The following is a 16,238-nucleotide window of genomic DNA, read 5'->3' as shown; positions in this document are numbered from 1 at the left end:
AGGAAGAGGGAGGGGCCTCCTCTCATTGAGAGCAGAGGGCTGAGCTGTGAGATGGCAGGGGTGAGGCAGCTGCAGCTGGGATGGAAGGGCACCTATGCTCGTGCTCACTCCAACACAGACACACGTGTTACACTCCTGGGTCCTGCCCCAGAGGGGCCCATTGAGACTGGTCACAAGACAGAACTGAAAAATGAAAACCACGCCGCTTTCTTAGCCAATTCCTGCAAGTCCCTCTGAGGTCATGTAAGCAATATGACCAGCAGGGAATGACAGGCGAGTAACATCATGTACCCAGCTGTAGGGAGTGTGATAGAGTTAGAACACGCAGATCTGAGCCAGACAGCCTGGGCTGGAATCCCCTCTCTGCTATTTATCAGCTACACGATCTAATCGCTGGACCTCCATTTTCTCAACTATAAAATAGAGAAGTTAATATTCCTCCCGACAGAGATGTTCTGAGGATCAGATGTGATCATAGGTGAGTGCATGTTTTGTAAGCAAGAATGAACCTTGCAGAGGAGAAGGGCTTTTATAATAAACCCAGTTTGCCCCTGTGATGGTTCATTTTATGTGTCAACTTGGCTAGGCTATGGTACCCAGTTTTTGTTCAAATACCAGCCTAGATGTTGCTATGAAACTATTTTTTTTAGAGGTAATTAACATTTAAATCAGAAGACTTTGAATAAAACAGATCACCTTCCATAATGTGGATGGGCCTCATCCACATCCATTTAGTTAAAGGCCTTAAGAGAAAAGACTGAGGTCCCCCTAAGAAAGAAGGAATTCTGCTCCAGGCTACCTTTGGACTCACAACTGCAACATCAGCTCTTCTCTGGGCCTCCAGCCCGCCATCCTGCCCTCCAGATTTTGGACTTGACAGACCCCACAAGCACATGAGCCAATTCCTTCAAATAAATCCCTATCTATCTATCTATCTATCTATCTATTGGAGGGGGGAAGAGAAAGAGCTATATAGATGTAGATAGAAAAATAAAAATATAAATACATATCCTGTTGGTTATGTTTCTCTGGAGAACTGTGACTAATACAGGCCCTTCCCAGAATGATGAGGATTTGCCAGGCAAATGCAAAGAGAGGAAACAACCAGGTGGCTGGATCTGTAGCCTGATCACGAGCCTACAGCTTGTTGGTGTGTGTGTGTGTGTGTGTTTCCCCAAGTCTGGGCCAAGTGGGCATTGACATATTTTCACAGGTGGTTTTGATCCACCACTCTACACAACAACCTTTCCCTACTAGAGGTGGATATCTGGGGGAACATTTTTCTAAAATAGCTCCCTTTCTCTCCTGCCACTATGACTCCTGCCCAGTCCCCACCTGTACACTAAGATCCAAGAGGACAGAGTTAGTTCTAGGGAGATTCTGTCTGATCGCTCTCTCTCTCTCACACACACACACAGACGCACACACACACACTGGAATCCCAAATGAGAGTTGTAGCAGTAAAGGCCTTAACACCTACTACCATCTGCAAGACCATTTTTGCCTTTATTAAGGATGCACAGATTTTAAAAAATCATATCCAATCACGCATTTAGGGTCTTAACCCCAAATCTGTCCCTGTCACCTGAAGAAAGGGTTATTTCTATTTCACTGATGTAGAAAACCAGGAACCACAGTATAACCAGGTCTCCCAGGGGCTAGAACTGCAAGCCTAGGGACTCAGCTGCTCCCTCCGTGCCTTCAGGAGGGGGCTGCACCCTCTCTTGTCTCCCTTTCCGATCACTCGCCTTCCTCATAGCCTAACACGGCTGCCTGTCCCAGTGTCTCTATCAGGGTCTTTCAGTGCAAATACCAATTACCCTCTGGAACTTAGTTCAGATTCTCATGGAAGAACCTGACCTTTGGGTCAGATCAGGGGGTCAATCAGCAGTAGCAAATATGAAAGAGACCTTTCAATGGTTGGACAATGTCAGACATTTGTAGCACACAGTGAAAGGGAGACATGCAAAGGTACTTACTTAACTCAGCTTCTGACTCCTAATACTAACCCCCTGCACCCCCATTTTCTTGTCTTCAAGAGTGCCCATGTTGCCCTCTTTCAGAGCTACGGAATCCCTGAACAAGTGAATTGTGAGGCACTTTAGGAAATTAAAGCATGTTCTGTTTTTCTATAAATTAAGGAGCATCTTTCATCCAATCTCAAGAAGACTTGAGGGGAAAAGTCTCTGGTTTAGGCCTCTGGAAAGCAGGCAGGTCTGGTAGATTCAGCACAGATACTGTCTTAACATGTGTGGGACATCAGAGAGGTGTCATCTTAAGTGCAAAAATGTTCTTCTCAGGCTTCCCTGGTGGCGCAGTGGTTAAGAATCTGCCTGCCAATGCAGGGGACACGGGTTCGAGCCCTGGTCCAGGAAGCTCCCACATGCCGCGGAGCAACTAAGCCCGTGAGCCACAACTACTGAGCCTGTGCTCTAGAGCCCGTGAGCCACAACTACTGAGCCCACTTGCCACAACTACTGAAGCCCACGCACCTAGAGCCTGTGCTCTGCAACAAGAGAAGCCACCGCAATGAGAAGCCCACGCACCACAACAAAGAGTAGCCCCTGCTCGCCGCAACTAGAGAGAGCCCGCACGCAGCAACAAAGACCTAACACAGCCAAAAATAAAGACATAAAATAAATTTATTAAAAAAAAATGTTCTGGGCTTCCCTGGTTGCGCAGTGGTTGAGAATCTGCCTGCTAATGCAGGGGACACGGGTTCAAGCCCTGGTCTGGGAGGATCCCACATGCCGCGGAGCAACTGGGCCCGTGAGCCACAACTACTGAGCCTGCGCGTCTGGAGCCTGTGCTCTGCAACAAAAGAGGCCACGATAGTGAGAGGCCGGCGCACCGCGATGAAGAGTGGCCCCCGCTTGCCGCAACTAGAGGAAGCCCTCGCACAGAAACGAAGACCCAACACTGCCAAATAAATAAATAAATAAATAATAACTTAAAAAAAAAAAAAGGTAGGGACTGCCTCTATTTAAAAAAAAAAAAAAAATGTTCTTCTCTCATGTCTTTAGTTCTCTGTGAATTGAACACAGGGCCACTTGGCCAGCAGGTGGGAAAGAAGATGGAAAATGTCCCTTTCCACCTTATCTTTTTGGATTGGTTAACTTTCATTATCTTTGGGGATCCAACTCTTAACAATTTTCCCCAAAATCCTCGTCAGAATTGGTTGTTCTCTTCTCAGGCATCCCATAGCATATCGTACTCTTTTTTAGCACCTGCCACACCACACCATAATCATCCCTTTTCATGTTTCTCTCCCTGACTAGTCATTCATTCACATTCATCATTCACTCAACCCTGCAACAAATTTTATTGCCAATAAAGATTCTGAGATACAGCAGTGAACAAAGTAGGAAAGGTCTCTGCTCTCATGGTGAGAGTGGAGGAAGATGGAAGAGAAACAAGTATTTAGTCAAGATTACTTGCGAAAATAATTAGGGCTCCGCAGGGAATAAAAATAGGGTGGTGTGATAGAGAATGACTAGGTGGGTAGCAGTAGGTGACTTCTTTGAGAAGAAATGTAAACTGAGATCTGAATGATAAGAGGGATACAGCCATACAAGAATCAAGAGGAAGAACATTCCAGGCAGAGGCAGCTCCTAGTGCAAAGGCCATGAGGGAAACGGCAAAACCACAAGCTTGGCGTGCTCATGGAGCAAAAAGAAGGTCAGTGTGACTACAGCATAGTACTCACAGCCGTCTGGGGAAAAAAACAAGCCTAGGGAGGTAGCAGGGACAGGGGAGAGTCCATCCCTCTTTTCTGTACCCCTGCCTGATACCAGCTTTACCCTCACCCACCATATTTCCTTTCTTCTAAGACAGCTCAATTTGTCTCTGCCAACATCGCAAACTAATCTCACTCTGCACTCCCTCACCTCAGCCTTTCCCTCCAAGCACACCCCTTAAGTTTATGGTATATTATAACTGTATGATTTTGTTTTCTTGCTCCTTCATTCACTTAGTTGATACATTTTATTGAGTGTCCACATATGCCAAGAACTTACATGCCTGTGCAGTATGATCTCATTGATGAGAACGCACGAAGAGTCAGGAGATCTCTGAGAAGTCAAAAGAGATGACGCAAAGGTTTGTGATAAAGGAGACAGCCCCTCCAGTCCTCGTTCAAAGCCTCTCTGCTCTTGGTTTACTCACACTTTTAATGGGGCTGGTTATCTCATTCTCAAGCCCACAGCAAATCAGAGGAAGGCAATGATCCCTAGAGTTGGCAAACTGACAACTCTAAGAAGTAAGAGAGGACAATCTGTCAGCAAGAGAAGAGACCAATAAACCTATGAAAACCAAAACAAAAGGTCCAGGCAATCTGGGACCATTTAGTGAATGGGCAATCAATCTTACACATCTCATCCATTCATTAAACTGCATGGATCCCTTGTAATGCTGACTCTGAATCCAACAGAGGTCTTAAAAGGCAGGGAAGATTTTAGTATCCAAGAAAGCTTTTCATACAAATTGGCTAAATGGAATTTAATGGACAAACCCAGGGTTTCTAAGAAAGTTCAGTTGTCAAAAATGACTGAATTCTGGACAGCCAATATTTGACACTGATTGAACTATTAATTACAATTTATTGAGCAACTCTTAAGATGTGCCAGTTGCTTTAAATACTTGACTTCAATCAAGCTCCACAACAAATCTACAAAGTCGGTACTGTTTTTTCCCTGTTTTCTGAAAGAGGAAAGAAGAGAAAACAGGCTCAGAGGGGTTGAGCAACTTGCCTTCAGTCACAAAGCTGGTTAGTGGCAGATCTTTTACAACCAAATAGAAAGATGAAAGACAGAATAAACAAAATTTACTTCTTTTTTATTCCTCTTAACACCTAACATAAATCTGGGGATAGAGTAAGTTCTCAAAGTAGGGGCTCAGGGCTCATTCATCCAAGAAATTTGTCCCAGGAATTGCGCCAGCATCCGGAGATACAGGGAAGAACTGGCCAGACGCAGACCCTGTCCTCAGGGCAGTGCAGCATGAAGAACTGACGAGTCTATCCCACAGGTTTGAAAACAATTAATTCGCTGTGATTCTATTAAATATGACTCTCATTCTGGATCTTTTGGAAGCAGCTGAAGTTTCATTCTTGAAAAAAATATGTGCCAGATTGTAGTAAAGTCAGAGGTTTATGTCTGAAGAAAATTCATGACCCCCACCTCTACTGTTCCCATTTCTCGGCAGCCTACAGTCCTCATTTTGTGTTTTCCCTTCTGCAACTTCACTGAAGAGTCACTTAATGGTAGTCACTTCAGCCTCCTCATCTGAAGAATGGTCATGGCGGGGGTGATGGGGCAGGGAGAGATAGATGGGCTGTGACATTCTGGTTCTCTCCCCCTCCTGCCCCTGGCAGGTTCTCCTCAAACTCTTCCCTCATCATCCTTCACTCAGCACCACCACGGCTGAGCAGCTAGAGTAGTTGGAAGGAGTCTCTTTACCGGACTGATGGCGGGCCGGGACAATGCCTCATTGTCTGAAATAGACAGTAGCGGGGAAGGAGTTTACTGTCAGCTGGCAAGGGGTGGAAGCTGGGGGTGGGCGGGCTCTGGGTCCCCAGCCCCGAGTGGCTGGCACTTCTGCAAGCATGGGAAGACGCTATAAAAACAGGCCTGCTGAGAAACACCCAGACAGGCAGCATGAGCATGTCAGTTGGGCTGTGGAGGAGTCAAACGTAGAGAAAGGGGCTTGGAGTGGAACACTCTAGGGAGGCTGGAATGGGTAACAAGATCCAAGCTATAAGTTGATTTTAGTACTTTTGGTTTTCAAGATATCTTAAAGAGGGGGCACGTATGTACTAGAAATGGAGTTGAAACTAAAATTTAAAACAAATCCAGTGAATATTTATTGAGTATCTGTGTCCCATGCAGGCAAGAATGAGATTCTTTGGAAGCCAAGAGCAAGAACAAATTAGAGGAAGAAGAGGTCTAGGGGGTCTACGAAGGAAAACTCTGTGTGCTGGAGCCATAAGATGAGCGACGAGCCAGTGGTGTGCAAGTGGCAGTCTCAGGCACCATGCTTCCTCCCAAAAAGCAAAGGGATCCACTATGGAAGGATTTTAAGCAGGAGAAGCAGGAGTGATGTAGTCAGATGAGCTGCTTAGAGAAATGTTTGTGGTGACGAGTGTGAAGAACGGACTAGAGCAGGGAAGGCTGCAGACACGAAGACAGGAGGCAGCTGCAACAAAGCAAGCAAGACAGGGTGAGGACAGGGACTCAGGCAACGGCAGAAATATTTAGCCGTGTCACCAAGAGAATGTCGGGACTCCTGGATCCCACCACATTCAAACCAGAGCAACTCTACCATCTAAAAGAGAATGGGCGTGTCCTCCTATATTTTGAGTAAAAGTTTCAGTCACCCCATATCTGAATAGTGTTTGCTTCCTGGATGTGTGACTCTCCATTGACATTTTGTTTCTCTAAATTCTTCAAAGGGAAGATTTTTGGCTTTGACGATGAGGCCACCCACCCTAGCTTCCTGTGTGTGGATCAAGACCTTTCCTGGGAAGGCAGGTGTGAGGCCCCTGGCTTGGCTACTTTGCATAGCACATTGGGAGTATTTGCATTTCCAAAGTCTTGTTTCTCCATTGAAAGGAGCCCCATTAGATTTTTTGTTGTTTTTGTCCTGTGGCATCAGATGAAAGTGGCCTGGAAATCAATGCAAATTCCTTTCATCTCACAATGTGTCCAGTGGTCTAACTACTCAAAGCCCAACAGGCTGAGCAAGGATATACAGAAGAAAAGCTCCACTTCGATTCTTTTGGATGGGTTCCTGGCTGCCTCCTAACTAGCGCTCACACACACATGCACGCATGTGCACGCACACGCACAATAAGCCCCCAGGGTCCACCCCCTCACACAAATCCTTCTTCAAGACACCTTTGAAGTCTGGTGATGTCACCACACTATGCCGTTGTCTTCTCCCCTGGGGTTGAGTGATGGCAGCCTACATATTCCAAATCCTCAAAGAAAATAAAAAACTCTCTTCTTTCTGGGTCAGTAGGTTAGCTTTGTGTTAAAAAAAAACAACAACCAAAAACAACAAAGATGAATCCTTCATGGAGAAATATATGAGTGCTGCTGACACGAATCTCTTTGCCTTCCTTTACCTGCAGAAATCTCCCCTGGAGATGGGATGCTTGGCTCTACGTGAGTTGTAAGCAGGTTCAGGTAATAGCACCCTGAGCTTCAGAGTCTAAATCCAGAGATTACAGCTCTATAAGACCTTATTTCTGATTAGCTTTTGTTCTGAGAATAGTTTTTAAATATTTAGGTCCAACTCCAGCAGACTTACTAAATATTTGGGGGTAGAAGGTAGGATGAGTTTATGATTTTTAAATATGGGAACTGTCGTGTTTGCCATCAGACTGAAAAAAAAAAAACCTTGTTAAAGTAATAGTAAATGCTATTGATGAGGACACGGGGAAACAAATTCAACAAATGTTTATTAAGAACATAAACTGTGCTAGGCATTACTCTAGGCTAGAGTCCTTGTGGTATAATAAATGGACAAAATCCTTGCTACATGGAATGTGCATTCTAGTGTAATTCATTGTGCTGAAAATGTGCATGCCTCTTAGAAGGCAGAATGAATCAAAAGCCTTAAAAATATGTGTACATGCCCTCTGGGACAATTGTGCACCCATATACATATAAGACTGTAAAGTTGTTCGGAAGAGTAAAAAATTTAGGGGAAAAAAACCTAAATATATTAAGTAACTAGTTAAATTAATTATAGGCCACTTTTACAACTGAATACCATACTACTATTAAAATAATGTAAAAGGACATTTGTTGATTTGGGAAAATGTTAATGATTTATTGCTACGCAAAAAAAAAAGTTACGAAACAGTAGGTAGAGCATGATTCCATTTGTATAAAATAGATGGAAAAAATTAAGTGAAAGGTTATCACTTAATTTGCATATTTACTGAGCACTTACTATGTGCCTGGGCCTTGGAGTTACAGAAATGAACAAGATCAGCCAAGTCCTTTCCTTTGTGGAATTTGCGGTGGTTATCTTTGAGTGGCAGACTTTAGGGTAACTTTAATTTTTTCCATTTGTTTTTGTGTCTTCCATGTCTTCTAAACTGATCAGATATTCCTTTTTTAAACTACTTTAAAATTAAACATAATTAAAAAAATAAACTTTGGAGAGGTCATTTGTAGCTTGGGGTTGGAACATGGGCCTTAGAAATTAAAGCCCACCTCTTATGTCCTTCCTCCCTCTGCGGGAGTAACCCAGGATGGTCAAGAGTGGTACAGCCAGAGGGCAAGAATCAAAGAGATAGTGTGAGACAAGGACCAGCGTTGAAAAGAAGATGCCACATCTCTAGCCAGGATCTAGGGTGAGACAGACACAAAGCCAAGACCACAGGTAGGGAGAGGAAGCACAAAATGGAAGCCAAGGGTCAGAAGGCCCACCTTTTGCCATGAATAGGGCTGAAGCCCATCAAACTACTGTTCCTTCTGGCTCTAAGGTACATTAGGGTGTCAGAAGGGGATAAAGGCACAGGGTCAGGTGGGCCTCTTCTGCCACCTTCTTAAAATACATCCACCATTGAATCAGTAGTAAAACACTGAAAGCCATCCAAATACCCAATAAGGGAATGGTTAAGTAAGTTAAGGTTCTTTTAATACTTACCCATACAAATGTGGCCAAAATAACATTTTGAGATGTTAGCTAAAGTTTTATTTCTTCTTTACAATGCCTTAGAGATGTGGAAATGCAATAAGAATGTTAGGTATTAGTGCATACTCTGGGAAGTGCCATGGCCTTCCCTACACCATTCCTCCCCTCCTTTCTGTCCCCTGTTTGGCCTCTCAGTCCTTCCATAACTGATGTATCCAATTTCCTGTATGACATTTGATTTCTGTTTTCCTAACTGGACTTTGACTAATCAGGAGCAGAACCCTCCCTCACCCCCAACTGAGGTCTTGATACCATGTGAGACCCCTGGGAATTCATCACAATTCCAGGGGGAAGGAGGGAGGTTGAACATCCTAAATTAACTGAATTTGCCCAAAAGAGGCTTAGGAAAACTTTGGATGATTAAGTTTTTGTAGAACTGATTAAATTAGGTAGGATTTTTGTTCGTCTGTTTCTTCATTTTAGCCATCAGCTATAAACAGAGCTCAAAATAGAGTTTAAGTTGTAGAAAAATAAAATGATCATCTTTGAATATTTGAATATGTAACTTGTGAAATTCCTACTCACTACATTAAATATAAACATGAAATGAATGTATGCCATCACCATGACTAAGTAAAATTTATATACGTGTAGATAAAGACAAGGAAAGAAATAGGAAAAATGAATTCCTTATGATGGGGTAGAAAGATAACATATGACTTTTAAAAAATCTATGTTATCCATTTTAAAAAGATACGTTTTCAAAGAAAACCCTTAGGGGTCACCTGGGAGCCTTAATAAGCCAGACATCTCCTCCATCCCAAGGTCAACGTCTGTGGAAAATGGTAAAGATTCTTCCTCTGGAGCAGCACCAAGTGAATTGGGGCATTTTCACTATATGGAAAGCTGACAGAATGCAAGGTGTAAAGTTAAAAATATGGCAAGCAGCAAAGAATAGCAGAGGTACTAAGATACAAGCATCAGAAGCAAGTGTTAGAACCTTCCTGAAGCCGCATCATAATTAAGCTAGATCAGGTGGAAGGCTCTGATTACACCAGGCTGAGTAGGTGCAGAGCCAAGGCTTCCAGAGAATATGAGGGCAATTTGTCCAATTTGGGGGTCGTTTCCATGCTGAGGTTAGAGACATAGCCCTGCTCTCCTACAAACCAGTCCTTGGTATCCCCTTGAAAGATATAATCCTGGGCTAGAGGAGCTGACCCACACTCCATGTCTTCATACCCACAGGGATGGAAGAATGATCTCTGCAGAAAATGTTGAAACAGAGACACTTAAAAAGTAATATGGTCCAGCAGGGACAGGTCAGCATAGCGCTCCCAACCATGGACTTGGAGCTTGGCAGACCCAGGTTTGATGCCAGCTAACCACATACTAGATATGTGACCCCAAGATAGCCCTTAACCTCTCTGAGCCTCAGTCTCTCTGTCTACATATGAGGATGATAATAATAGGACTTACCCTGAGGATGTGGGGGAGTAGGAGCTGAGATAAGGCCGATAAAATGCTTAGTACATAAGTGCTTGATCAATGTTAGCTGCCGTAATTATTTTTGAAATCAGAATCCCTAAGTTTAATTTTTTAGAATAAAGTAAAGGTATCAAATGAGCTGCAGACTGTGTACTAGTCACAATGGAAGAATGTGAAATGAACACGCTCCTGTTAAATGTTTCTGACGTGACTGTTGGCTGGCGTGGTGCGGGGGGTGGGGAAGGGGAATGAAAGAACCATAAAACCCAATCAGTAGAACTGAAGACCCAATGGAGGATGATTTACGGAAGCGCCATGGGAAACACACAAGCTTCAGGTTGCAAAGCGTTTTGAATGAGAGGTACCTCTGAGTGTTTACTCAGAAGCCCTCATCTATTTATAAACAACTCTTTCCTCTAGAGTTGAGACAAAAAGGACTTTCAGGTCACTCAGAGCAAACAGTCTGGGTCCTTGCCGTGCCACTCAGCGAGGGACAAGCTCAGGTAAACACCCCTCCCAATTCAACATGGCCCTGTGTCTGTCTCACCCGGGGTACCTCCTGGACCTGGGCAGATAAGATTTGGATGGGCAGGGAGAAAGGGCCACTGGGTAACTGGATTATTTTTCTTTTAATTGAAGTATAGTTGATTTACAATATTTTGTTAGTTTCAGGTGTACACCAAATTGATTCAGTTATATATGTATTTTTTCAGATTCTTTTCCATTATAGGTTATTACAAGATACTGAATATAGTTCCCTGTGCTATACAGTAAATCCTTATTGCTTATCTAGTTCATGTAGTCTGTATCTATTAATCTGGGTAACTGGTTTCTTTAGGCCACACAGCCAATCTCAGGAAATTTAATTCCAGAACTAAGCCTAATGCTCCCCAAACCTATGATTCTTGACATTTTGGAGTGTCAGTACTCCTGAAAGTTCAGTGAAAACTTTGGACCCTTCCCCAGAAAAATGCACACTATTTTACGTATTATTTCAGCGTATTTATGAAGCCACATGAACCTCCTAATGTCTAGAGAGAAATAGACCTACAGTTCATGGCAAGACTTTTTAATCCTTGAACAGAAAAATTCAAATGACATCTACTTAGGATAAGTGATAATGTAAACACACACACACACACACACACACACACACACACACACACACACACACAATGCATTCTTTCTATAGCAAAGACCAGCTGCTCCCCTTACCAGAGTTTTTGCGTGACCCTTACAAATTTCAGGGACTCATGTGGCAAAGCCCAATTTCCACTCACATTCCAAAATCCAATCACTCCCTCATGTCATGGACTTCTTTCCAAATGTTTACCATTCTGTGACATCCCCAAGGCACACCCCAGTTGTCCCTCCTAACCAGCTGGGCAGTCAAAGCAAGCCTCATTGCAAAGCTGTCAAGGCAAAGGCAAGAGGTTACATAATTCCAATTAGCAGAAGCTCCACCGACTCTAAACAGCTCCTTACCACTTCATCATCTTTCCCCTCCAAGGAAATAATCACAATTGCCACCAACATCCTGGAAACAAAAGCCGACAGAATAAACATGGTGCTCACCCAGCAGACCCCAGGATTAAAATGTAATCTCAAAATAAAGTCTAATAACTTTCCCCCTTTTGAACACACTTGGAATAAAATTAGCATATAAATCAAAGCTTAATTAGGACATTATAACAATGAACAGCACCGGCTGGTATTAAGGGTTTCAGACCCAATATGATGCATCAAATAAACATCGTAATTAGAGAACAAAATCAGGGCGGTCTCCTGGCAATCAATCACCCGGCTAGGTTCAAGCCTTTCAACTTGAGGGTCACCTCTGTTTTCTGTCTTGTGAATCTTGCCTTCCAGCCCGTCTCTCCCAGGAGACTTCATGCATCTTCCAGGCTGGTCCCTGGCACATTTCTCCAGCTCTTGGTCCTCAAAGAGTAGTCCTGGCACAAAGCAGGGATGGAAGAGACTTGCAGGTTGATCAGAACAATAGCTTGTGGGGTTCCAGAATGAAGCACTGATTCGTTATTTGAGCTGTACTAGGTCCTTTAGCTGCTGGTTTTATCCAATCCAGAAAAATAACTGCCTGAGGCAGAAAGCCAGAAATCCTTAAGATATGTCTCTTCTATTTTCACTATGCTTCAGCCACACTGGCTCCCTTGCTGTTCCACACATACATACACCAAGCAAATGCCTGCCCCAGGGCCTTTGCGCAAGTTGTTTATTCTCCCTGGAATGCTCTTCTCCCACATGGCTTTCTCTCTCACTTCATCAGAGAGGTCCTCCTTACCTCTCTTATCTAAAATAGCACCTCCTATCACTCTTTAACTCTCTTTGCTGGAAGTTGGAAGAGCCATTTAAAAACTCCCTTCTACTCCATGTTTGTTCTAATTCAATTGCAAAATAAGAAAGAAAAACAAAAAGGCAAGGCAGATGGGAGAACAAAATGTCACCTTTATTTCCAATAGAACTGACATTAGAAAATGAGACTTATACCTGTGGGCAAGTGGGCTTCTGAGTACCAACCTACAGATGAGGCACATAGAACCACCCGGCCTGGCTTTGCAGGACCAGACAGCAGGGGAACCTAAGAGGTAAGGCGGGAGGAGCAGAGCGGGCTGGTGCTTGCAGAGAGCAGGCTACGCCCAGCAGAAAGGAAGGCAGGACGAGCAGGGCCTCACATGCCCCACTATTCACCCCCAAATCACCAACAGTGAACCAGCCCTTCCTCCCTAGAGGAGTGTGCCACAAGGGTGGGTCCTCCCCCTACATGGGAGGAACAGGAGGAAGGAAGATGTGGCTCCTACCCCCCACCCACCTTAGTTTTCTTCATAGCTCTCATCCACCTGACGAATTACATCAGTATTTATTTATTTGCTGTCTTCCCACACTAAATGTAAACTTCAGGAGGACAGCTCTTTGCTTTGCTTACTGCTGCATCCTGAATCCCTAGGGCCTAGAACCGTGCCTGGTACACAGCAACATTCACTAAATAGTTGTGGAATAAATGAATGGGCAGAAGGAGTCTTTACTCACATCTTCAAAGAAACACTGTATTCTTAGGCTGCACTGTGCCTGGGCCGTGGTCATCTCTAATCATATAGACTCACGGACTTTGGAAAGTCCTGGTATAATTACCTATGATCTCCTTGAACATTGAACTGATTTCTTACCTGGTATAGCTTTCCTGACCTCTAATTCCACCCAGATTAAGCACCATGAACACAGGACACTGTCTGTCCTGCTCACTGCTGTGTCCCCTGCACCAAGCACACTATCTGGCACAATAAATGGTGGCAGAAGGAAAGGAGGGAGGAAGGAAGGATGGAAAGATGACTCTTCTTTCTAAGCCCCCTTCCCCAGGGCTGGTCCTCTCACCTAAAGAGAAGATGTGGTCCAGCCTTCAGCACTCAAAGAGAGAAGACATTATCATCTTCACGTAACAGATGAGGCCACAGGCCCAGAGAAGTTAAGCAATCTTCCCAAGGTCACACAAGCAGGGTCACAGGGAGTGGTGGTGGAAGGGACTAGGACCCAAACCTTCTGACTCCAAGGACAGTGCTTATCGTGTGATGCCTGCTCTCTTAGGACCATGGGTCATTAGCACCCCGGTCATGGCCCTGTTGGTCTGGAGAAGCTCTGACGAGGGCATCATGGCAAGGCCTCTTCCCTTCAGTGTCCAGTGAGAGAGGGGTCCACATGGCCTGAAGCTGGGCTTGGGCCTCCAGCCACCCAGGGCTGGGTCATCTGTTTAAATCATGCTAGGCTACAGGCAGAGGCCACCTCCAGCTCATCTGCCTCCCCAGTCCTGCTCCTTTTCCAAGTGTCTGCTGGCTCCCAGACCACTTGAGCCCTGCATGGAAACAGAGATCCCTTCCCAAGTCACATGTTCTGAGCATCTGGGCTCCATCCAGGCTCTGGCCCTGCTAGGGGTGGGAGGACTCAGATGAAATGTCACAGACTGTGCCCAAAGGGTCCCAGCCTGGAGTGGGAGGCAAATACATAAACAACTACAGTGTGGCTCCAGACCTGCCACTTCTACATTAGACTCACCTACTGATGGTAGCTTCCACTACTGGGTATCCACCATGGGCCAAACATGAAGCCAAGCTCTTCATATCCACCAGCTCATTTCATTTCACAATAACTCTATGAAGCAGCTACGATTATCAGCAGTCCCATTTCACAGGTGAATAAACTGAGGCTGAGAAAGGTAAATTACTTGTTGGAAGTCCTACAGGTGGTATGTGGTCAAGATTCAAGTCCAAGTCTATCTAACTCCAAAACTGGAGAGTTTAAGCTTGTCTGGCCTATCCTGTCCTCTCCTGGGTTTGTCTTCTCCACAGGCTGCCTCTCCCCATGCTGACCAAGAACAAAGGATGAATAAGCAGGAGCCCTGCTATGCAGCAGCCTCCACACTCCCCCAAAACCCTTTCCATGGAGGATCGCTTGCCAACACGCACTGTCATCTCTCCACACCTTTGCTCGTGCCGTTCTCTCTGCGTGGAACCCCATTCCCCATCCTGCAAAATCCTGCTCATTCTTCAAGGGCCTGTACAAATGTTACAGCCTCTGTGACCACTCTCCCAGAGTCAAATTTCATCACCCTGTCTCCCCTGCCATGTAGAGAACATGCCCTGATTTCAGTGGTTCTCAAAATGTAGACCCGAGACCAGCAGGGTCAGCTGCACTTAGGACTTGTTAGAAAAGCCAGCTCTTTTTTTTTTTTTCGGCCTTTTAAAAAAATTATTTATTTTTAAAAATTGTGATAAAATATACATAACATAAAATTTACCATTTTAACCTTTTTAAGTGTATGGTTTAGTGGCATTAAGTACATTCACATTGTGCAGTCATCACTACCATCCATCTCCAGAATTTTTTCATCATCTGAAACTGAAACTTTGTCCCATTAAACAATAACCTCCTCGGGAATTCCCTGGTGGTCCAGTGGTTAGGACTCAGTGCTTTCACTGCCGAGGGCCCGGATTCGATCCCTGGTCAGGGAACTAAGATCCTGCAAGCTGCGTGGTGCGGCAAAAAACAAAACAAACAAACAAAAAAAACCCAATAACTTTCTGTGCAGTTAACATTTTGATGTACTGTCTTTTTTTTTTTAATTTATTTATTTATTTATGGCTGTGTTGGGTCTTCGTTTCTGTGCGAGGGCTTTCTCTAGTTGCGACAAGTGGGGGCCACTCTTCATCGTGGTGCGCGGGCCTGTCATTATCGTGGCCTCTCTTGTTGCGGAGCACAGGCTCCAGACGCGCAGGCTCAGTAATTGTGGCTCACGGGCCTAGTTGCTCCGCGGCATGTGGGATCTTCCCAGACCAGGGCTCGAACCCGTGTCCCCTGCATTGGCAGGCAGACTCTCAACCACTGTGCCACCAGGGAAGCCCGATGTACTGTCTTTGAGGCTATTTTTGATACGTGAATGAGAATGTAATATTTTTCTTTTACAAAAATGTTGTTGAGAGCGTTTCCCTAAGAAATGCCAGTTCGTGAACCCTAACCCAGAACTACTAGAGCAGAACCTCTGGGGGTGGGGCCAGCATCTGTGTCAACAAATCCTGCCACTCAGTCTGACACATACACTAAAGTTTGAAAACCACTGCCCTATTTTAACACAGCTTATTAGAGGCATTTGTATGTGTTTAAGAAAATCACTCAGCTGGGAGGACCAGCGGGGCCAGGACTGGATGGTGTTCAGAGTCTGTCCCACGGTAGGTGCTCTGTTGACTTTGAAAGGGCTTCCTTTCCTGACAACCTTGTGGCTTAGCGATGTCAGCAGCAAGGAGGGAGGAAGGAAGGACAGAGGGAAGACTGGGTCTCCCTTCTTTCTGAGCTACCTTCCCCAGGGCCCGTAGAGAAGACTTTATCATCTTCACCTAACAGATAAGGCCAGATCGAAGGTGGAAATATTTTAGTTGAGCGGGCCTTCCTGTGTGCTGTACAGCAGGCCTCCTCCAGCATCGCACCTGCTCCATGGAGAAAAGCTCCACGCGTTTTCATTCATTCCTTTCATGAAATGTATCAGAGGCCAGATGCCGATAAGCCTGGAGGACACATGGCGAGTAAAGTATTGACTCAACCCCTAG

This window comes from Eschrichtius robustus, chromosome 11 (genome assembly GCF_028021215.1).
Source record: "Eschrichtius robustus isolate mEscRob2 chromosome 11, mEscRob2.pri, whole genome shotgun sequence".
NCBI classification, from domain to species: domain Eukaryota; kingdom Metazoa; phylum Chordata; class Mammalia; order Artiodactyla; family Eschrichtiidae; genus Eschrichtius; species Eschrichtius robustus.
This window is presented reverse-complemented; position numbering follows the sequence as displayed.